Consider the following 24,786-nt stretch of genomic DNA (forward strand, 5'->3'; position numbering starts at 1 on the left):
TTAAACCATCAAAGATCAAAAGAGACAAATAAGGCCATTACATAATGGTAAAGGGATCAATTCATCAGGAAGAGCTAACTATCCTAAATATAAATGCACCCAATACAGGAGCACCCAGATTCATAAAGCAAGTCCTTAGAGACTTACAAAAGACTTAGACTCCCAGACAATAATAATGGGAGACTTTAATACCCCACAGTCAACATTAGACAGATCAATGAGACAGAAAGTTAACAAGGATATCCAGGAATTGAACTCAACTCTACACCAAACGAATCTAATAGACATGTACAGAACTCTCCACCCCAAATCAACAGAATATACATTCTTCCCAGCACCACATCACACTTATTCTAAAATTGACCACATAGTTGGAAGTAAAGCACTCCTCAGCAAATGTAAAAGAACAGAAATTATAACAAACTGTCTCTCAGACCACAGTGCAATCAAACTAGAACTCAGGACTAAGAAACTCAATCAAAACTGCTCAACTACATGGAAACTGAGCAACCTGCTCCTGAATGACTACTTGGTACATAACGAAATGAAGGCAGAAATGAAGATGTTCTTTGACACCGATGAGAACTAAGATACAACATACCAGAATCTCTGGGACACATTTAAAGCAGTGTGTAGAGGGAAATTTATAGCACTAAATGCCCACAACAGAAAGCAGGAAAGATCTAAAATTGACACCCTAACATCACAATTAAAGGAACTAGAGAAGCAAGAGCAAACACATTCAAAAGCTAGCAAAAGGCAAGAAATAACTAAGATCAGAACAGAACTGAAGGAGATAGAGACACAAAAAAACCTCCAAAAAATCAATGAATCCAGGAGTTGGTTTTTTGAAAAGGTCAACAAAATTGATAGACCGTTAGCAAGACTAATAAAGAAGAAAAGAGAGAAGAATCAAATAGATGCAAAAAAATAAAATAAAATGAAGAGAATATCACCACTGACCCCACAGAAATACAAACTACCATCAGAGAATACTATAAACAGCTCTATGCAAATAAATTAGAAAACCTGGAAGAAATGGATAATTTCCTGGACACTTACACTCTCCCAAGACTAAACCAGGAAGAAGTTGAATCCCTGAATAGACCAATAGCAGGCTCTAAAATTGAGGCAATAATTAATAGCCTACCAACCAAAAAAAGTCCAGGACCAGACGGATTCACAGCCGAATTCTACCACAGGTACAAGGAGGAGCTGATACCATTCCTTCTGAAATTATTCCAATCAATAGAAAAAGAGGAAATCCTCTCTAACTCATTTTACGATGCCAACATCACCCTGATACCAAAGCTTGGGAGAGACACAACAAAAAAAGAGAATTTTAGACCAATATCCCTGATGAACATCAATGCAAAAATCCTCAAGAAAATACTGGCAAACCGAATCCAGCAGCACATCAAAAAGCTTATCCACCATGATCACGTGGGCTTCATCCCTGGGATGCAAGGCTGGTTCAACATACGCGAATCAATAAATGTAATCCAGGATATAAAACAGAACCAAAGACAAAAACCACATGAATATCTCAACAGATGCAGAAAAGGCCTTTGACAAAATTCAACAGCCCTTCATGCTAAAAACTCTCAATAAATTTGGTATTGATGGAACGTATCTCAAAATAATAAGAGCTATTTATGACAAACCCACAGCCAATATCATACTGAATGGGCAAAAACTGGAAGCATTCCCTTTGAACTGGCACAAGACAGGGATGCCCTCTCTCACCACTCCATTCAACATAGTGTTGGAAGTTCTGGCTAGGGCAATGAGGCAAGAGAAAGAAATCAAGGGTATTCAGTTAGGAAAAGAAGAAGTCAAATTGTCCCTGTTTGCAGATGACATGATTGTATATTTAGAAAACCCCATTTTCTCAGCCCAAAATCTCCTTAAGCTGATAAACAACTTCAGCAAAGTCTCAGGATACAAAATCAATGTGCAACAATCACAAGCATTCTTATACACCAGTAACAGACAAACAGACAGCCAAATCATGAATGAACTCCTATTCACAATAGCTTCAAAGAGAATAAAATACCTAGGAATCCAACTTACAAGGGATATAAAGGACCTCTTCAAGGAGAACTACAAACCACTGCTCAGTGAAATAAAAGAGGACACAAACTAATGGAAGAACATACCATGCTCATGGATAGGAAGAATCAATATTGTGAAAATGGCCATACTGCCCAAGGTAATTTATAGATTCAATGCCATCCCCATGAAGCTACCAATGAGTTTGTTCACAGAATTGGAAAAAACTGCTTTAAAGTTCATATGGAACCAAAAAAGTGCCCGCATTGCCAAGACAATCCTAACCAAAAAGAACAAAGCTGGAGGCATCATGCTACCTGACTTCAAACTATACTACAAGGCTACAGTAACCAAAACAGCATGGTACTGGTACCAAAACAGAGATTTAGACCAATGGAACAGAACAGAGCCCTCAGAAATAATACCACACATCTACAGCCATCTGATCTTTGACTAACCTGACAAAAAACAAGAAATGGGGAAAGGATTCCCTATTTAATAAATGTTGCTAGGAAAATTGGCTAGCCATAAGTAGAAAGCTGAAACTGGATCCTTTCCTTACTCCTTATATGAAAATTAATTCAAGATGGATTAGACACTTAAATGTTAGACCTGAAACCATAAAAACCCTAGAAGAAAACCTAGGTAATACCATTCAGGACATCAGCATGGGCAAGGACTTCATGTCTAAAACACCAAAAGCAATGGCAGCAAAAGCCAAAATTGACAAATGGGATCTAATTAAACTAAAGAGCTTCTGCACAGCAAAAGAAACTACCATCAGAGTGAACAGGCAACCTACAGAATGGGAGAAAATTTTTGCAATCTACTCATCTGACAAAGGGCTAATATCCAGAACCTACAAAGAACTCAAACAAATTTACAAGAAAAAAACAAACAGCCCCATCAAAAAGTGGGCAAAGGATATGAACAGACATTTCTCAAAAGAAGACATTCATACAGCCAACAGACACATGAAAAAATGCTCATCATCACTGGCCATCAGAGAAATGCAAATCAAAACCACAATGAGATACCATCTCACACCAGTTAGAATGGCAATCATTAAAAAATCAGGAAACAACAGGTGCTGGAGAGGATGTGGAGAAATAGGAACACTTTTACACTGTTGGTGGGGCTGTAAACTAGTTCGACCATTGTGGAAAACAGTGTGGAGATTCCTCAAGGATCTAGAACTAGAAACACCATTTGACCCAGCCATCCCATTACTGGGGATATACCCAAAGGATTATAAATCATGCTGCTATAAAGACACATGCACACGTATGTTTATTGTGGCACTATTTACAATAGCCAAGACTTGGAACCAACCCAAATGTCCATCAGTGACAGACTGGATTAAGAAAATGTGGCACATATACACCATGGAATACTATGCAACCATAAAAAAGGATGAGTTCTTGTCCTTTGTAGGGACATGGATGCAGCTGGAAACCATCATTCTTGGCAAACTATCGCAAGAACAAAAAACCAAACACCGCATATTCTCACTCATAGGTGGGAATTGAACAATGAGATCACTTTGACACAGGAAGGGGAACATCACACACCAGGGCCCATTGTGGGGAGGGGTAAGGCGGGAGGGATAGCATTAGGGGATATACCTAATGTAAATGATGAGCTAATGTGTGCAGCACACCAACATGGCACATGTATACATATGTAAGAAACCTGCACGTTGTGCCCACGTACCCTAGAACTTAAATTATAATAAAAAGAAAAAATGACCTGCCAACTCCCTGGGACACAGCACCTGAAGGAAGGAGTGGCTGTGGGTGCAGCTTCAGCAGATGTAAACGTTCCTGCCTGCCAGCTCTGAAGAGAACAGTGGATCTCCCAGCATAGTGCTCAAACTCTGCTAAGGGACAGACTGCCTCCTCAAGTGGGTCCCTGACCCCTGTGCCTTCTGATTGGGAGACACCTCCCAGCAGAGGTTGACGGACACCTCATAAAGGAGAGCTCCAGCTGGCAACTGGCAGGTGCTCCTATGGGACAAAGCTTCTGGAGGAAGAAACAGGCAGCAGTCTCTGCTGTTCTGCAGCCCCCACTGGTGATACCCAAGCAAACAGGGTCTGGAATGGACCTCCAGCAAATTCCAGCAGACCTTCAGCAGAGCGTCCTGACTGTTAAAAGGAAAACTAACAAACAGAAATGAATAGCATCACATAACAAAAAGGACATCTACACAAAAACTCCATCCTAAGGTCACCAACATCAAACACCCAAGGGAGATAAATCCACAAAGATGAGGAAAAACCAGCACACAAATGCTGAAAATTCCAAAAACCAAAATGCCTCTTCTCCTCCAAAGGATCTCAACTCCTTTCCAGCAAGAGAATAAAACTGGATGGAGAATGAGTTTGCCAAATTGACAGAAGTAGGCTTCAGAAAGCGGGAAATAACAAACTCCTCCAAGCTGAGGAGCATGTTCTAATCCAATGCAAGAAAGCTAAGAACCTTGACAAAAGGTTAGAGGAATTACTATCTATAATAACCAGTTTAGAGATAACAAAAATCACCGGATGGAGCTGAAAAACACAGCATGAGAACTTCGTGGAGCACACAAGTATCAATAGCCGAATCAATCAAGTGGAATAAAGGATATCAGTGATTGAAAATCAACTTAACGAAATAAAGCATGAAGACAAGATTAGAGAAAAAAGAATAAAAAGGAACAAACAAAGCGTCCAAGAAATATGGGACTATGTGAAAAGACCAAACCTATGTTTGATCGGTGTACCTGAAAGTGATGGGGAGAATGGAACCAAGTTGGAAAACACGCTTCAGGATAATATCAAGGAGAATTTCCCCAACCTAGCAAGACAGGACAACATTCAAATTCAGGAACTCCAGAGAACACCACAAAGATACTCCTTGAGCAGAGCAACCCCAAGTCACATAATCATCAGACTCACCAAGTTTGAAATGAAGGAAAAAATCTTAAGGGCAGCCAGAGAGAAAGGTCAGGTTACCCACAAAGGGAAGCCCATCCGACTAACAGCTAATCTCTCTGCAGAAACCCTACAGGCCAGAAAAGAGTGGAAGCCAATATTCAACATTCTTAAATAAAATAATTTTCAACCCAGAATTTCATATCCAGCCAAACTAAGCTTCATAAGCAAAGGAGAAATAAAATCCTTTACAGACAAGCAAATGCTGAGGAATTTTCACTCCACCAGGCCTGCCTTACAAGAGCTCCTAAAGGAAGCACTAAATATGGAAAAGAAAAACCGGTTCCATCCACTGAAAATACATAACAAATTTTAAAGACTGTCGACACTCTAAAGAAACTGCATCAACTAATGACCAAAATAACCAGCTAGCATCCTAATGATAGGATCAAATTCACACATGACAATATTAACCTTAAATGGAAATGGGCTAAATGCCCCAATTAAAAGATACAGACTGGGCTGGGCACGGTGGCTCATGCCTGTAATCCCAGCACTTTGGGAGGCCGAGGTGGGCGGATCACGAGGTCAGGAGATTGAGACCATCCTGGCTAACACAGTGAAACTCCGTCTCTACTAAAAATACAATAAATTAGTCACGTGTGGTGGCTCGCACCTGTAGTCCCAGCTACTCAGGAGGCTGAGGCAGGAGAACAGCGTGAACCTGGGAGGTAGAGTTTGCAGTGAGCCGAGACTGCACCACTTCACCCAGCCTGGGCGACAGAGAAAGACTCTGTCTAAAAAAAAAAAAATGCAGTCTGGCAAATTGGATAAAGAGTCAAGACCCATTGGTGTGCTGTATTCAGGAGACCCTCATGTGCAAAGACACATATAGGCTCAAAATAAAGGGATGGAGGAATATTTACCAAGCAATTAAAAACAAAATCCAGCTATATTCTATGTATAAGATACTTTAGACTTAAGGACACACATAAACTGAAAGTGAAGGGATGGAAAAAGATACTCTAGGCAAATGGTAACCAAAATAGAAAAGGGGTGTCTATACTAATATCAGAAAAAATAGACTTTATGTCAAAAACTGTCACTAGGGATGAAGAAGGTAATTATATAATGATAAAAGGGTCAATTTGGTAAATTGGAAGGAAGACCCAATTATTATAAATATACATACAGCTAACATCAGAGCACTTAGATATCTAAATCAAACTTTGACAAAACTGAGAAAGAAATTCACAGCAGTACAATACTAGTAGGAGATTTTAATACCCAACTTTCATAATGGATAGCCCATTCAGACAGAAAATCAATAAGAAGACAGTGAGCTTGAACAACACTATAGACCAAATTGACCTAACAGACACATGGAACATTCCACCCAAAAGTAGCAGAATGCATATTATTTTCAAGTATACATAAAACATTATCCCAGAAAGATTGCAGGTTAGGATAAAACAAGTCATAACAAATTTTAAAAGATCAAAATCATTCCAAGTACCTTTTCTGAATCAAATGGAATGGAACTAGAAATCAATAGCAACAAGAAAATAGAAAAATTCACACACACATGAAACTAAACAATACACTCTTGAACCATCATTAGGTTAAAGAATAAATTAAAAATGAAATTAGATGAAGCTTATAATGATAAATGCCTATATTTAAGAAAAAAAATTATGCCAAATCAATGACCTCACTTCACTCTTCAAGGAAGTAAAAAGAAGAATAAACTAAGCCTAAAGTTAGCAGAAATATGGGAATAATAAAGATTAATACATACATTTAAAAAAATAGCCTGTCAGGATTCAAACAGTAATCCTGCTATCAAAGAAAAGCCCTGGACCAGATGACTTCACAAGTGAATTTCACCAAATATTTAAAGAAGAATTAATACCAATGTTTCTTGAACTACTTCAAAATGTTGGAGAAAAGGGACACTTCTAAACTTATTTTATGAGGTCATCATTACCTTGATTCCAAAGCTACAAAAAATGTTACAGGAAAAAAAAAAAAAAAACATTACAGTTCAGTATCCCCTTAGAAACACGGATGCAAAAACCCTCAATAAAATACCAGCAAGCTAAATTCAATAGCACATTTAAAGGCTCAAACACCATCAGCAAGTGGAATTTATACTAGGGATTTAAGGATGATTTAACATTGTAAATCAATTAATGTGATCCACCACATTAACAGAATGAAGACGAAATAATCATCTGAATTAAGGCAGGAAAAGCATTCAACAAAATTCAGCAGTCCTTCAAAATAAAAACTCTCAGGAAACGAGGTATAGAAAAAATGTACTACAACATAATAAAGGTCATATGTGACAAGTTCAAAGCTAACATCATATTCAACTGAAAAACTGAAAGCTTCTTCTCTAAGGTCACAAAGAAAGCACAGATGCCCATTCTTGCTACTTCTATTTAATATAGTACTGAAAGTCCTAGTCAAAGCACTTAGTAAAGAAAAAGAGATGAAGGCATCCAAATGGGTAAAGAAGTAGTAAAATTGTCTGTTTACAAATGACATGACCTTATATGTAGAAAACTGTAAATATTCTGCACACACACACAAAAAAACCCTGTTGGAACTAATAAACAAATACAGTAAAGGTGCAGAATGCAAAATCAGCCTACAAAAAATAAGTTGCATTTCTGTTCACTAACAATGAATCATTTCAAAGGAAACTATAAAAAATCCCATTCACAGTAATATCCAAAAGAATGAAATGTTTAGGAATAGACTTAACCAAGGAGGTGAAAGTCTTGTATTAGGAAAACTGCAAATTATTGATGAAAGAAATGAAAGAAGACACAAATAAATTAAAGAACATCTATGTTCATGGATTGTAAAATTTCATATTGTTATAATGTTCGTACTACCAAAAGCAATCGACATATTCAATACAATCCCTAATAAAATTCTGATGGATGTTTTTAAAGAAATAGGTAATTCTATCCAAAAATTCATATGGAACCAAGAAAAACTCCAAATAACCAAAGCAATCTTGAGAAGGGAGAACAAAGCTGGAGGTTTCACATTTCCTTATTTCAACATATTTGTAGAGCTACAAATTAAGCAGTATGGTATGGCAGAGAAATGGACAAATACACAAGTGGAATAAAAAAGAGAGTCGAGAAATAAATCAACAAACATACAGCCAACTGAGCTTCACCAAGAATTTCAAAAATGCTATGGGGAAAGGATAATCTCTTTAACAGATGGTGTTAGGATTACTGGACATCCATGTGCACAAGAATAAAATTGGATTCATATTTTACAAAATACACAAAAATCAACTCCAAATAGATGAAACATTTAATAATATCCAAAACTATAAAACTCCTAGGACAAGAAAGGAACGAGTTTCATGACATTGGTCTTGGCAATGATTTTTTTGAATATGACACAAAAAGCACAAGCAACAAAAGCAAAATTAGACAAATGTGACTAGGTAAAACCAGAAAGCTCTGCACAGCAAAAGAAATAATTAACAGCACAAAAAGGCAACCTAAATACTGGGAGAAACTATTTGCAAACCACGTATCTGATAAAAGGTTAATGTTTAAAATGTATAGGGAACTTCTACAACTCAATAACAAAAACACAAATAACAAATAAACACATGGGCACAAACCTGAATAAAACGTTTCTCTAAAGAAGAATCATCAAGGAAATGCAAAACTACAATGAGATACCACCTCACACCTGTTAAGATGGCTATTATTTTAAAAAAAGATAACAAATGTTGACAAGGATGAAGAAAAATTGGAACCCTGTACATTACTAGTGGGAATGTAAAACAGTACAGCAGCTACGGAAAAAAGTATTAATGTTTCTTTAAAAATACAAAATTGAATTGTGATCCTATTTAAAATAGAAATTTGATCCATGTGATCCAGCAGTTTTACTTCTGAGTATATATCCAAAAGAATTGAAATTAGGACCCTGAAAAGAGATTTGCACTCCCATGTTCATTGTAGTATTGTTCATAACAGCTAACATTTGAAAACATCCTAATGCACATTGATGGATGAAAGAATAAAGAAAACGTGGTACATACAGACAGTTGAATATTTATCAGCATTTAAAAAAGAAGAAAATCATCACATGCATCATGCCCAAATCAAGAAAGCATTATGTTAAAATTATGCTAGGTAAAATTAGCGGGTCACAGAAAGGCAAATACTCATGATGCCACTTATATGAGGTATCTAAAATGGTCAAACTCATGGAACTGAGAGCATAATAGCAACAGTAGTTGTAAAATTGAAGTGTCAGTGGATGAGGGGAAGGGGAAATGGGGAATTGCTCTTCAACAGGTGTATTAGTCCATTCTCACACTGCTACAGAGAATTACCCAAGGCTGGGTAATTTATTAAGGAAAGAGGTTTAATTGACTCACAGTTCTGCATGCCTGGGGAGGCCTCAGGAAACTTATCGTCACAGTGGAAGGGGACGCAGACAGGTCTTACACAGAGGCAAGAGAGAGAGGGCATGTGTGTAGGAGGAGCTGCCAAACACTTATAAAACCATCAGATCTCGTGAGAACTCACTATCACAAGAACAGCATGGGGGAAATAACCTCCATGATCCAATCTCCTCCCTTTTTTGACACATGGGAATTACAGTTTGAGATGATATTTGGGGTAGGGACACAGAGTCAAACCATATCAACAGGTATAAACTTTCAGTTACACAAGATGAATAAGTTCTGAGATCTGCTGTACAACATTGTGTCTATAATTAGCAATATAATATTGTGAACTCAAAATTTTCTAGGAGGGTAGAACTCATGTTGTCTTAATTTGTTCAGGCTGCTATAATGAAATATCATAATCTGGGTGGCTTATAAACAACAAAATTTTATTTCTTACATTACCAGAATCTGGTAAATCCAAGGTCAAGGCAACAGCAGATCCAATGTCTGAAGAGGGCCAATCTCCTGTTTCATGGAATGGTCACCAAGGAATTTATTGTTGTATGCCAGAAAGTAGCAAAACTCAGCAAGGTTCCTGAGCCTACGGAAAAATAGAAGATCGGTTGTAACCATGTAAGATGCAATAGCAACTTGAATAAACCCAAAAAAGTGCTGCAGATGGGCATTGCACTGTTCCCTCAGAAGCCAGCTCTCTCTTGTTGGTCAGCCTAGTGACTCCACTCTACTTATAAACCTGTTCCATGTCAGTTTCTCCCTCCAGAGCACTGTCTCCCTGTGTCCTCACATGGTGAAAGCGGTGAAAGGTCTTTCTCAGGCCTCTTTTATTAGGGTGCTAATCTCATTTATGAGTCTTCTCTCTCATGACTTATCACTTCTAATACTATCACTTTGGGAATTAAGATTTCAACCTAAGAATTTTGGGGGGACATGTTTAGACCATAACACATGTTAAGTGTTCTTTCTTCAACAAATGATAACAATAACATTAATAAACTACTTGGCAGAATCCAAAAAGAGTATCAGAGAACACATATCTCAAGAATGCACTGCAGGCTTTATAAATATTTGAAAGAAAGTAGGCCAGGCGCAGTGGCTCATGCCTGTAATCCCAGCATTTTGGGAGGCTGAGGCAGGTGGATCACCTGAGGTCAGCAGTTCCAGACCAGCCTGACCAACATGGAGAAACCCTGTCTCTACTAAAAATACAAGAAATTAGCAGGGTGTGGTAGTGCATGCCTGTAATTCCAGCCACTTGGGAGGCTGAGGCAGGAGAATTGCCTGATCCTGGAGGCAGAGGTTGCAGTCAGCTGAGATAGTGCCATTGCACTCCAGCCTGGGCAACAAGAGAGAAACACCATCAGAAAGAGAGAAAGAGAAAAAAGAGAGAGAGAGAGAAAGAAAGAGAGAGAGAGAGAAAGAAAAAGGAAGGAAGGGAGGAAGGAAGGAAGGAAAGTAGCAACATTTTAAAATACTATTAGAGCAAATACAAATTTCCCCTGGTAAATATTCTTCATATGTGAGACAAATTTTTCACTCATTAAATATTTGACGACTTCTTGGGTCAATAAAAAGAAATCTACACATACTGAAACAGTCAGGATTCTGGTTATGCATACATTTCCATGATCTTAACCTATCTAAGTATACTAGTCCATATGTTCAGGAATTAAAAGAAAGAAGATGAGCTAAAAAAAATCTGGTGATAATGAGAATAATTAACTGTCTTCTCACATCCCTTCATTTTAACATGTTCTCAACGTTTATAAGAAATTCTTGAACTTATATAAAAAATTTCATACTATTTCTAACCTTATTATATTTGCACTAAAAATTTGTTTCTTTTGCTTTTGCCCAATATAACATGTGAGGATCAGGTCTAAGTTTGTGAATTAAAGTCAGATTTTCTAACTGGTTTGAAATCCACAGAGTGGTAAAGTAGAAAATGTATATAAATTTCCATATGACCTCTATTAACCACTTTTACCTATAGAGTACTTTATCATCTAAGCAGGATTTATTAAAAAATTAAATTAAAATGTAACTGTTATGTTTTATTTAAAACATATCTAAATTCTGCTAGTGCTCAAGACCTTTTTAAGTATGTTTCTCTAAAAGACCAGATGCATATGAATAATTGGAAGAATTCTTTATTTTATTCTGAATGTCTTCTTCTTTGTACACAGAGATAGGATTTATCTCAAATCCCTGGCATGACATTAGAGACCTGAAACCATTAGGCAGTCATATTCTACATTTCATTCATAAAAAAGGCACAAATGAAAATAGGAATGGGAACTTACGGTATAGGGAAGATGAGAAAAGGATTAAAAATGCAGGCAATGGGGCCTACATTTACTAAACGTGAATATAGCTAAGGCAGTGTGCTAAATAATAGGAGTTATAGTAACTGACTATACTGTGTCACTGAGAGGAGCCCTAATGTTTATGAATGTCTCAGATACGGATTTTATTGCACTATTTCTGTTACTTAACTGCCTATATGGGTTTGAATGTCAGTCCAGAAAACAATAACTAGAGCCTTATAGGGACTTTCAAAACCAATTTGCACATCCTACTTGTGCTTCTGTTCATTAATCCATGTGATAACATAAAATTTTAATTGCAAATACGTTGAAGGTTTACAAAAGTATTTCATCTCCAGTTAGCAAGAGCCCATGAAGAAAATGACATATTTGTATACCTCAAGTTTATTTAAATTTTTAAGAAATAATTTGAAAGTATATATTTTATTTCCAATAATAACTATTCTAGTGTAATATATAATAAAATCTTTTCTTCAGATTACCCAGTTACTTTTTAATATTTAAAAAATTAAATATCAACTATTATAAAGAAGCCTGATATTTCAACCAGTAGCATTCAATACTGCTCATTCAATTTTGGCAAAAACATGCAATCACTGCTGACTGCATAATGTTAGAACAGTATAGGCTAAACATTAATAGTATGGTGTGAGGTTAACCTACTGTTAGAACGTGTGTGATCACAGCAGAGCATTCATTTCTTTCTTTCACTTTTCTTACTCCATAAACATTATGATAGGATCCCTTATGTTACAAGGAACAGGACATGCCATGGTCACCAAGGAATTTATTACTTGTATGCCAGAAAGTAACAAAACTCAGCAAGCTTTCTGAGCCTATGGAAAAATAGAAGATCGGTTGTAACTATATAAGACGTAATAGCAACTTGAATAAACCCAAAAAAGTGCTGCAGATGGGCATTGCACTGTTCCCTCAGAAGCCAGCTCTCTCTTGTTGGTCAGCCTAGTGACTCCACTCTACTTATAAACCTGTTCCATGTCAGTTTCTTCCTCCATTTTTTGTGCTTGTACTTTCAGTTCTTGTTTCTATTGCCCTCTCAAGAAACCAAGATGTTCCAAGAAAGAGATCAGAATTCATTCTCTAATCACCGCCAAACACAGCATATCTTACTTAGCAAAGGTCTCAACCCATGGCGCCTCATAGGTTGCTGGGCTCTGGTACATCCAGCCATGAAGTCAATAACCAAAGAGTCATTCTTGAACAAACCTGAGATTACAGGCAGATATTGAAAACATATTCATCAAGTTGAAAAGTTACCAAGCCAAAATGATGGCAATTGCAGAAGTGTGGTTGAAGGTGGTTTGATCCCAGGAACATGTTCTGTTCTGAAGATAGGACTGCATCTGAGTATGTATGTCACTATGACCAGTGGCCTCCCAAAAATGTGGATCTTGCATGCTGAACTAAGTAATACATCTAGAAAGTCTATCTCTAGTCATATTATTTATTCTAACTTGTTGCAATTCATATAACTTCAGTTTTAAGAAGGAAGTTGCTGAATTTTTCAAAATCATTTGAAATAAGAATGGATAAAGAACTACTTTTTATTTTGGTAGAGAAAATAATTTTAAAATCTAACATAAGTAACTGACTTGGACACAACTCCAATCCATCTAACTAGGTTACATCTTTGGTTTGACTTTAATTATTTTTAATAAATAGAGCACAAATTTATTCATTATTCATAAATTTAATTCACTGTTTTCTGCTACTGGGAAAAATATACTCCTTTAATTTGCCAAAGTGCTATTACTTACCATTTGATTTTTATTTGATGATGTTGGCGGAGATGATGATAGTGGCAATTTAGCAGCAGGATACTTTGCCCTGTTACATAAGAAATACTAAGTGCAACGGCTTGAACGTGTCCCCAAAAATTAAGGTGTTGGAAACATAATCTTCAATGCAATGCAATGGGATGCATCCTAATGCATCCCATTAGGATGAGGCCTAATGGGAGATGTTTAGGTCATGAGGCCTCCACCCTCATGAATGGATTATGTGGATTATAAAAGGGTTGGAGGCTGAGAGTTTGATTTCTCGCTCTCTCCGTCTCTCACCATGTGATGCCTTCCACCATGTTATGATGCAGCAAAAGGCTCTCACCAGATGTGGTCATTCAGTCTTGGATTTCCCAGCTTCCAGAACCATGAACCAATAAATTTCTGTTTTTTAGAAATTATCTGGTTTCAGGTAGTCTGTTATAATATCATGAAATGAACGAAGACACTGAGAAATAAAATTTCTTATATTTATCAAATTCTTAATGTAAATAATATACTTTAAATTTAAATAATGAAGTTCATAAGTGATATCCAAGCAGGACACAAAATGTATCCAGGGTACATCTCAATGTCTTCTATAGACACAGAAAACATGATCTACTCAATTCTGTCAAAAATGCAGAAAGCCTATTATCATTAACTGTGCAACCAAACATTATAATTCAAAGTGGCTTTGATCATCTGATTATTAGAAATAAGTATATTACCACTGATATTTGTGCAAACTGATAAACCAAAATGTGTGTTTATGCAATTAAAAACCACAATATATTTACTTTCTTTTATCAAAACATCATTTATTTGTAATTGCTTCATAATTCCGAAAAGAAAAATGAATACATCCATGCTATAATGGCAGTAATCAGAACATTTCTGTACTAATGACCTAGATTGCTTTGGGCTTATGCTATGATCTACTTATATTTCATTCTTTCCCTATTTTATTGATTTATTTTTATAGAGGAATAAGATATAGCATTTATTAAAATCCTAGATGGAGAAAATAAGTAATACATGAAAAGTGTCTTAGAAAGAAGTAAAGTTGTGTTGTGAAGAGCAAAATACACTCTAAACAAAATAGAATATTGAGTATGAGATGAATGGATAGTAAGTGCTATTATTCATGACAAGTTAGTTCTATGAAGCTTTAGCTCTCACAATTTTTATTCTTACTAAAAGTCATAAGAATATCCAAATATCTGTTTCTCAGCTGCTGTAAAATATTTGACCATATAAAACTCTAAAATCTCACCTTTCTTTCTGTCAAGGCTATAATACTGTATGAAATTCCTCACCATGCCGTTCATCAGACAGCCTCATGGAGAGGTATCTTCACAATGCCAAGGACTTAGGAAAAGGAGACAATGCAGCACAGACATCACTTACCATGAAGATGGGGATCTGATGCTGAAAAGTAGGTTTAACTTGAGAATCCTTAGTTTTTACTAACAATAGAAATTGCAGTCAGGATGTGGAAGCTTCAGACTTTTTATTTTAAACAGTAGGATAATGCACCAAATGAGAAACATGAAGTCAGTTTGTGACAAATGTGAAGAAGTGAGAATGCTTCAGCATTCTTTAAATCATGTGGGGTTAGAATTTCCATATGAGCAAAATGAATCTTCATCTCTCTGCTTCATACCGTATGCAGTGATTCTCAAACCAGGCTAGGAAGTTGCTTACAAAATAAGGATTCCTGAACCTCCATGCCAGACAAAATTAAAAATGTGAAGAGTAAGGTGTAGAAATAGCTATATATTTTTAGAATTTCCATGTCATTCTTCAATGAAGTTGCCACATTAATAGGAATAATGAGTAAACTTTAGAGCAGCTGTCTTCAACCTTTTGGCATCAGGGAATGGTTTTGTGGAAGACAATGTTTTCATGGACCAGGTGGTGTGGGTGGGAATGGCTTTGGGTTGAAACTGTTCCACTTCAGATCATCAGGCATTAAATTCTCATAAGGAGCACATAGCCTACATCCTTCACAAACATAGTTCACAATAGGGTCTATGCTTCTATGAGAATCCAATGCTGCAGCTGATCTGACAAGTGGCAGAGCTCAGGAGGTAATGCTGGCCTGCCCACCCCTCACCTCCTGCTGTGTTGCCGGGTTCCTAAGAGGTCACAGACCACTACTGGTTCACAGCCCAGGAATTGGGGTCCCCAGCATTAAGAATAATTCATTTTAGCACCAAAGAATGAAATAGACCTCTTCCTAGACACTTGCAATCATTTGATGTAGTGTCTAGGATAACACATGTAGCCATGTGTTATATCCTTACTTTTTCATCTCTTCAGACCTTTCTCTTAATCATTTAGTGACCATTTCCAACCTGGAAACTTTTCTTCCTAGCAGAAAAGGTGGAAAGAGTAATTAATTCATTAATCTTTCTTTTTTAAAATCAATTCATCAACTAATTTTTTCTTTTGACTATTCAAAAATGCCTATTGAGCAGCTACTATCTTTCAGACACTCATGTGCTGGGCACAGGCACAAGACAGTCCAGTGAAGGGAAGCAAATTTTAAATAAGTAAGTTCAAAAAGCTATAAACTCCCACAGTGAGCAGTGCTACCAAGAAGAGGTGCAGTGGGTCCTACCCTAGTAAATAGACTCAGAGAATATTTTCTCTATCTGCTGTTCACAACAAATCTCCTTTGAGGCTGCCAAAGTTGTCAGAATCAAAATGGAGTCACTTGTGTTAAAAACCCCGAAAAACAGAGCTGCAGAAGGCAATGAAGGGGGGGTTCTCATACATAAATACTTGATAATAAGAATTATCACAAAGACTCTGCAAAAAACACAATCTTGCACAAAGGCCACTTGATTCTGCAGCCAAGGATAATTATCTAAAAACAATTATGTAACCCTTCTTGCTTTTCTTTTAAAATCCTTTGTTTTCCCTCATCTCCCTGAATACGTATATAATTTACTATCGTATGCATATTCTCATCACCATGCCTATTCCTGAATAAACATCATTTTCTTTTAAAGAATCTCCCTCTCTGTTATTTAGGCTGACAAGGCATAAAGTTTATTTACATCATACTTGTTGGTTGTTATCTGAGCTAAACCAATCCAATCAGCCTGGGTTTATTCCAAGACTGGAATTCCTAAAAAGTAGCAAGTTTTACTTATTATGTGAGGCTGTGGTGAATTAAACACTACATTTTAAAAGAACTTTAATGCAGATGATTTTATTTTAATCTTTATTATAAAAGGTAACTTTTTGCTTATTTATTCATTATTTGGAATTTGTTATTAAATTTTAGGATGTTAGTAGTTAAAAGTACTGTAGGGAGATCATAAATATAAATTCATAGGAGTGAGTCTGAAATGAATCATTTCTGGGATTTATAGTATTGTTATCCTTGGAGGCCAAATGCTTTTATAGTTTTACTTAATTGCATACACTTCTTAATTCACCTATCAGTATAAAGCTCTCTCTGGAATATAAAGATTGCCTTGATGGTTAATTTAAAATATATACAGCATGTTCTCACTCATAAGTGGAAGTTGAACAAGGAAAACACAGGGACACAGGGAGGGGAACATCACACACTGGGGCCTGTTGAGGGGTGAGGGGCTAGGGAACGGATAGCATTAGGAGAAATACCTAATATAGGTGACGGGTTGATGGGTGCAGCAAACCACCATGGCACATGTATACCTATGTAACAAACCTGCACATTCTACACATGTATCCCAGAACTTAAAGTATAATAAAAAATTAAGTAAGTAAATAAATAATACAGCACAGTGAAATAAAAAGTAGAAGCATATGTTCTCACATGACACAAATTAAACTACTGAAAATAGATAAAATCTCTCAAATAAATGTTTAAAGGGATTTTTTTCTAGAAATTTTAACCTGTCAGAAAATGTCACCTGACATATCATATTTTTAATTTAATAAAATGTCACCAAAGACAGGACTGTAATACAAAAGCAAAGCATACATTCTCAGTGCATGTCGAAAAAGTGATTTTAATGCTATATCTTAGAATATTCCACATTCAAACACAAGCTATTTAGTCAGTTAGAATAACTTGACAAAGGAAAGCAAGTCTAACAATGTTGATATTTCATTTCTCATTATATTTTATTATGGCATAAAGATGAATAATAGAGAATATGAAACCCAGCTGGCTGAATTTAGTTCTTATTCCACCAATTCATAGTTGTATGACTTTGGGTAAGTTATTTAAGCTCTGTGCCTCAGTTTCCTCCTCTGTACAACAGGATGTTGAGAGAACCAACCCTATGCTTGGTGTGAGAACTAAACGAATGAATACATGTAACCAGATTAATTAGCATCCAGTCTGTACAATTAGCACTTAACAAATATTACCTATGATTGTTGTTACTATAATTATATTCTCTAGTTCAGAAAATTGTTGGAAAAATTTAGTTTGATAGTGAAAACAAATTTTGTTAGCTGACATTTAATGGGTTAAAGGGAATTTTCTTTTTTTTATTATTATACTTTAAGTTCTAGGGTACATGTGCACAACGTGCAGGTTTGTTACATATGTATACATGAGCCATGTTGGTGTGCTGCACCCATTAACTCGTCATTTACATTAGGTATATCTCCTAATGCTATCCCTCCCCCCAACCCCCTCCCCACAATAGGACTCAGTGTGTGATGATCCCCTCCCTGTGTCCAAGTGATCTCATTGTTCAACTCCCATCTATGAGTGAGAACATGCGGTATTTGGTTTTCTGTTCTTGCGATAGTTTGCTGAGAATGATGGTTTCCAGCTGCATCCATGTCCCTACAAAGGACACGAACTCATCCTTTTTTATGGTTACATGGTATTCCATGGTGTATATGTGCCACATTTTCTTAATCCAGTCTGTCACTGATGGACATTTGGGTTGATTCCAAGTCTTTGCTATTGTGAGTAGTGTCGCAATAAACCTAAGTGTGCATGTGTCTTTATAGCAGCATGATTTATAATCCTTTGGGTATATACCCAGTAATGGGATGGCTGGGTCAAATGGTATTTCTAGTTCTAGATCCTTGAGGAATCGCCACACTGTTTTCCACAATGGTTGAACTAGCTGACAGTCCCACAAACAGTGTAAAAGTGTTCCTATTTCTCCACATCCTCTCCAGCACCTGTTGTTTCCTGATTTTTTAATGATTGCCATTCTAACTGGTGTGAGATGGTATCTCATTGTGGTTTTGATTTGCATCTCTCTGATGGCCAGTGATGATGAGCATTTTTTTATGTGTCTGTTGGCTGTATGAATGCCTTCTTTTGAGAAGTGTCTGTTCATATCCTTTGCCCACTTTTTGATGGGGTTGTTTGTTTTTTTCTTGTAAATTTATTTGAGTTCTTTGTAGGTTCTGGATATTAGCGCTTTGTCAGATGAGTAGATTGCAAAAATTTTCTCCCATTCTGTAGGTTGCCTGTTCACTCTGATGGTAGTTTCTTTTGCTGTGCAGAAGCTCTTTAGCTTAATTTGATCCCATTTGTCAATTTTGGCTTTTGTTGCCATTGCTTTTGGTGTTTTAGACATGAAGTCCTTGCCCATGCCTATGTCCTGAATGGTATTACCTAGATTTTCTTCTAGGGTTTTTATGATTTCAGGTCTAACATTTAAGTGTCTAATCCATCTTGAATTAATTTTCATATAAGGAGTAAGGAAAGGATCCAGTTTCAGCTTTCTATTTATGGCTAGCCAATTTTCACAGCACCATTTATTAAACAGGGAATCCTTTCCCCATTTCTTGTTTTTGTCAGGTTTGTCAAAGATCAGATGGCTGTAGATGTGTGGTATTATTTCTGAGGGCTCTGTTCTGTTCCATTGGTCTAAATCTCTGTTTTGGTACCGGTACCATGCTGTTTTGGTTACTGTAGCCTTGTAGTATAGTTTGAAGTCAGGTAGCGTGATGCCTTCAGCTTTGTTCTTTTGACTTAGGATTGTCTTGGCAATGCGGGGTCTTTTTTGGTTCCATATGAACTTTAAAGCAGTTTTTTCCAATTTTGTGAAAAAAGTCATTGTTGGTTAATGGGGAGGGCATTGAATCTATAAATTACCTTGTGTAGTATGGCCATTTTCACAATTTTGATTCTTCCTATCCATGAGCATGGTATGTTCTTCCATTTGTTTGTGTCCTCTTTTATTTCACTGAGCAGTGGTTTGTAGTTCTCCTTGAAGAGGTCCTTTATATCCCTTGTAAGTTGGATTCCTAGGTATTTTATTCTCTTTGAAGCTATTGTGAATGGGAGTTCATTCATGATTTGGCTCTCTGTTTGTCTGTTACTGGTGTATAAGAATGCTTGTGATTGTTGCACATCGATTTTGTATCCTGAGACTTTGCTCAAGTTGCTTATCAGCTTAAGGAGATTTTGGGCTGAGATGATGGGGTTTTCTAAATATACAGTCATGTAATCTGCAAAGAGGGACAATTTGACTTCTTCTTTTCCTAACTGAATACCCTTGATTTCTTTCTCTTGCCTCATTGCCCTAGCCAGAACTTCCAACACTATGTTGAATGGAGTGGTGAGACAGGGCATCCCTCTCTTGTGCCAGTTTTCAAAGGGAATGCTTCCAGTTTTTGCCCATTCAGTATGATATTGGCTGTGGGTTTGTCATAAATAGCTCTTATTATTTTGAGATACGTTCCATCAATACCAAATTTATTGAGAGTTTTTAGCATGAAGGGCTGTTGAATTTTGTCAAAGGCCTTTTCTGCATCTGTTGAGATATTCATGTGGTTTTTGTCTTTAGTTCTGTTTTATATCCTGGATTACATTTATTGATTCGCAATTAGTCCATTTACATTTAAGGTTAATACTGTTATGTGTGAACTTCATCCTGTCATTATCATATTAGCTGGTTATTTTGCTCGTTAGTTGATGCAGTTTCTTCCTAGCATCGATGGACTTTACATTTTGACATGTTTTTCAATGGCTGGTACCTGTTGTTCCTTTCCATGTTTAGTGCCTCCTTCAGGATCTCTTGTAGGGCAGGCCTGGTGGTGACAAAATCTCTAAGCATTTGCTTGTCTGCAAAGGATTTTATTTCTTCTTCACTTATGAAACTTAGTTTGGCTGGATATGAAATTCTGGGTTGAAATTTATTTTCTTTAAGAATGTTGAATATTGGCCCCCACTCTCTTCTGGCTTGGAAAGTTTCTGCTGAGAGATCTGCTGTTAGTCTGATGGGCTTCCCTTTGTGTGCAACCCGACATTTCTCTCTACGTGCCCTTAAAATGTTTTCCTTCATTTCAACTTTGGTGAATCTGACAATTATGTGTCTTGGAGTTGCTCTTCTAGAGGAGTATCTTTGTGGCATTCTCTGTATGTCCTGAATTTGAATGTTGACCTGCCTTACTAGGTTGGTGAAGTTCTCCTGGATGATATCCTGCAGAGTGTTTTCCAACTTGGTTCCATTTTCCCCGTCACTTTCAGGCACACCTATCAGACGTAGATTTGGTCTTTTCACATAATCCCATATTTCTTGGAGGCTTTGTTCATTTATTTTTACTCTTTTTTTCTGCACTTCTCTTCTCACTTCATTTCATTCATTTGATCTTCAATCGCTGATACTCTTTCTTCCAGATGACCAAGTCAGTTACTGAAGCTTGTGCATTTGTCACATAGTTCTCATGTTATGGTTTTCATCTCTATCAGTTCTTTTAAGGACTTCTCTACATTGGTTATTCTAGTTAACCATTCATCAAATCTTTTTTCAAGATTTTTAGTTTCTTTGCGCTGGTTACATAGTTCCTCCTTTAGCTCTGAGAAGTTTGATCGACTGAAGCCTTCTTCTCTCAACTTGTCAAAGTCATTCTCCATCAGGCTTTGGTCCATTGCTGGCGATGAGCTGTGTTCCTTTGGAGGGGGAGATGCACTCTAAGTTTTTGAATTTCCAGCTTTTCTGCACTGCTGTTTCCCCTTCTTTGTGGTTTTATCTGCCTTTGGTCTTTGATGATGGTGACGTACTGATGGGGTTTTGGTGTGGGTGTCCTTTCTGTTTGTTAGTTTTCCTTCTAACAGTCAGGACCCTCAGCTGTAGGTCTGTTGGAGTTTGCTTGAGGTCCACTCCAGACCCTGTTTGCCTGGGTATCAGCAGCAGAGGGTGCAGAAGATAGAATATTGCTGAACAGCAAGTGTTGCTGCCTGATTCTTGCTCTGGAAGCTTCGTCTCAGGGATGTACCCCACCGTGTGAGGTGTGAGGTGTCAGTCTGCACCTAGTGGGGGATGTCTCCCAGTTAGGCTACTCAGGGGTCAGGGACCCACTTGAGCAGCCAGTCTGTCCATTCTCAGATCTCAACCTCTGTGCTGGGAGATCCACTGCTCTCTTCAATGCTGTCAGATGGGGGCATTTCCTCTGCCGAGGTTTCTGCTGCTTTTTGTTTAGCTATGACTTGTCCCTAAAGGAGGAGTCTACAGAGGCAGGCTGGCCTCTTTGAGCTATGGTGGGCTCCACCCAATTCGAGGCTTTGTTTACCTACTTAAGCCTCAGCAATGGCAGGTGCCCCTCCCCCAGCCTCACTGCCACCTTGCAGTTAGATCTCAGAGTGCTGTGCTAGCAATGAGGGAGGCTCTGTGGGCGTGGGACCCTCTGGGCCAGGTGTGGGATATAATCTCCTTGTGTGCCATTTTGCTAAGACCCTTGGTAAAGTGCAGTATTAGGGTGGGAGTTACCCAATTTTCCAGGTGTTGTGTGTCTCAATTTTCTTTGGCTAGGAAAAAGAATTCCCTTCCCCTTTGCACTTCCCAGGTGAGGCGATGCCTCTCACTGGTTGGGCTGCACCCACAGACCAGTGCCACCTGTCCGACATGACCCAGTAAGATGAACCCAGTACCTCAGTTGAAAATGCAGAAATCACCCGTCTTCTGTGTCACTCACGCTGGGAGCTGGAGGTTGGAGCTGTTCCTATTTGGCCATCTTGGGCACGCCCCTCATGAAGGGGAATTTTCTAAATTCAGATATTATATATCACTTATATTACTTTTCTTTGTCATCTTATGATATTTTATGGACTTAATCATATATGTTGATTACTTCCATTTTAAAGTAATTGAAGAAAGTTTCAATTTTAATATGACTTTAGTTTTTCACAGTATTTTGAAACTCTCTCTTAAATGTCTTCATAACTAGCAGAAAAAAAAAATAGGTGTTATAGACTGAATGTTTTTGTCTCCCCACAATTCATATGTTACAGCCCTACCCTCCAATGTGATAGTATTAAGATACGGGTTTTTGGGGAGGTAATTAATTTTAGATGAGATCATGAGAGTGGAGCCCTTATGATAGAACTGGTGCCTTTACAATAAAGGAAGAGACACCAGAGTGCTCTCTCTGTGACGTGAGAATACAGCAAGAAGATAGCCTTATGGAAACCAGGAGAGGGTTCTCACTAGAACCCACCATGCTGACACTCTGATCTTGGAATTTCCAGCTCCCAGAACAGTGAGAAATAAATTTCAAGCCACCCAGTATATACTATTTTGTTACAGTAGCCTGAGTTGACTAAGACTTAAAGGTACACTAATATCTTGCACTAAGACATTGATATTAGGGTAGACTAAACCCAAACATCTCAGAGTTACAAACTACATGAATATTTTACTGTACTAGTGAATTGGTGGTTCCAAATTTTGAGTGTGTAAGATGTGCATTAGGAATGCACTCCCCACATATGGCATCAGTTGTTGGGGTCATTGTGAAAGCACCACTTCTGTCTTCAACCAGAAATTTCACTAAGATATGTGTTAGTCATAAAATGTAAGGAAGGGCAGCACATTTCAGTACAACACAATCGCATGTTCCATGGGTCCTTAGAATATTAACTTTTTTTTTTTGAGGTGCAGTTTTGCTCTTGTTGCCCAGGCTGGAGTGCAGTGGCATGATCTCGGCTCACTGCAACCTCCAACTCTCGGGTTCAAGCAATTCTCCTACCTCAGCCTCCCTAGTAGCTGGGATTACAGTGGCCCACCAAAAATTACCACAACCGGGTAATTTTTGTATTTTTAGTAGAGACGGGGTTTCACCATAATGGTCAGGCTGGTCTTGAACTCCTGACCTCAGGTGATCTGCCCTCCTTGGCCTTACCAAAGTGCTGGAATTACAGGCGTGAACCACAGTGCCTGGCCACCTTTTTTTTTTTCTCTTTACTTTTTTTCTACTTTTTTACCAAAATACAAAAGTTTATTGAATTTTCAGAGGATATTTAAGTAACTGTATTTTAAATTTTAAAATATTTTTGTGATTTAATCATGTTTGTTATTAAAATAATTTTTAGATGCATATACAAACCAATTGTTCATACCACATACCTGCCCCACAAGCATTTCTTCAAAGAATATAACCCCATTCAGAACATGAACTGTATCCATCTTATTTTATTTTATTTATTTATTTATTTTCCAGATGGAGTCACACTCTGTTGCCCAGGCTGGAGCACAGTGGCGTGATCTCGGCTCACTGCAAGCTCTGCCTCCTGGGTTCATGCCATTCTCCTGCCTCAGCCTCCCGAGTAGCTGGGACTACAGGCTCCCACCACCACGCCTGGCTAATTTTTTTGTATTTTTTTTTTAGTAGAAACGGGGTTTCACTGTGTTAGCCAGGATGGTCTTGATCTCCTGACCTCGTGATCCGCCCACCTCAGCCTCCCAAAGTGCTGGGATTACAGGTGTGAGCCACCGCGCTGGGCCCCTATCTTATTTTTTATAAAGACTTCAGTAAAATATATAATTTTTGAAATCTCCTTGTTTACAAAAACTTTCTTTTTTTCAAAAATTTTATTGAAAAGTTGTGGTCTGACCAGTTACTTTGTATGTCACATTGTATGCTCTTGCAGACAATTACTGACCTATGCTTTAAAATATGAATGCTACAGATGCAGTCTGTCCATTTCTGTGATGAGTTTTTGAATAAAGTATTTTCTGTCTTAAATAGGAAAAGAAAGGAAAATAAAAATTTTAGCTTTATTCATATGGTCAATAAGTTTGTTGAAGAACAACAAATAGGTCTTTTAAAATACCCTACAAATTTTGAAATTTGACTGTTGTAATAAAACAATTTAAATTAATTCAAAGTGTATTCACTGGGAGCCTGCTAGGGCTGCCTGACTTCAAATTCACACGTTTTACTTCTACACAATATTGCTTAAGGAGCTGACAGAGTTTGTATCAAATCCCAAGCATCCAAATCCTTAGTCCCAAGCTCATTCTACAACAATTATAATAAATACATATTTATCT

Source organism: Papio anubis, chromosome 10 (genome assembly GCF_008728515.1).
Source record: "Papio anubis isolate 15944 chromosome 10, Panubis1.0, whole genome shotgun sequence".
NCBI lineage: Eukaryota > Metazoa > Chordata > Mammalia > Primates > Cercopithecidae > Papio > Papio anubis.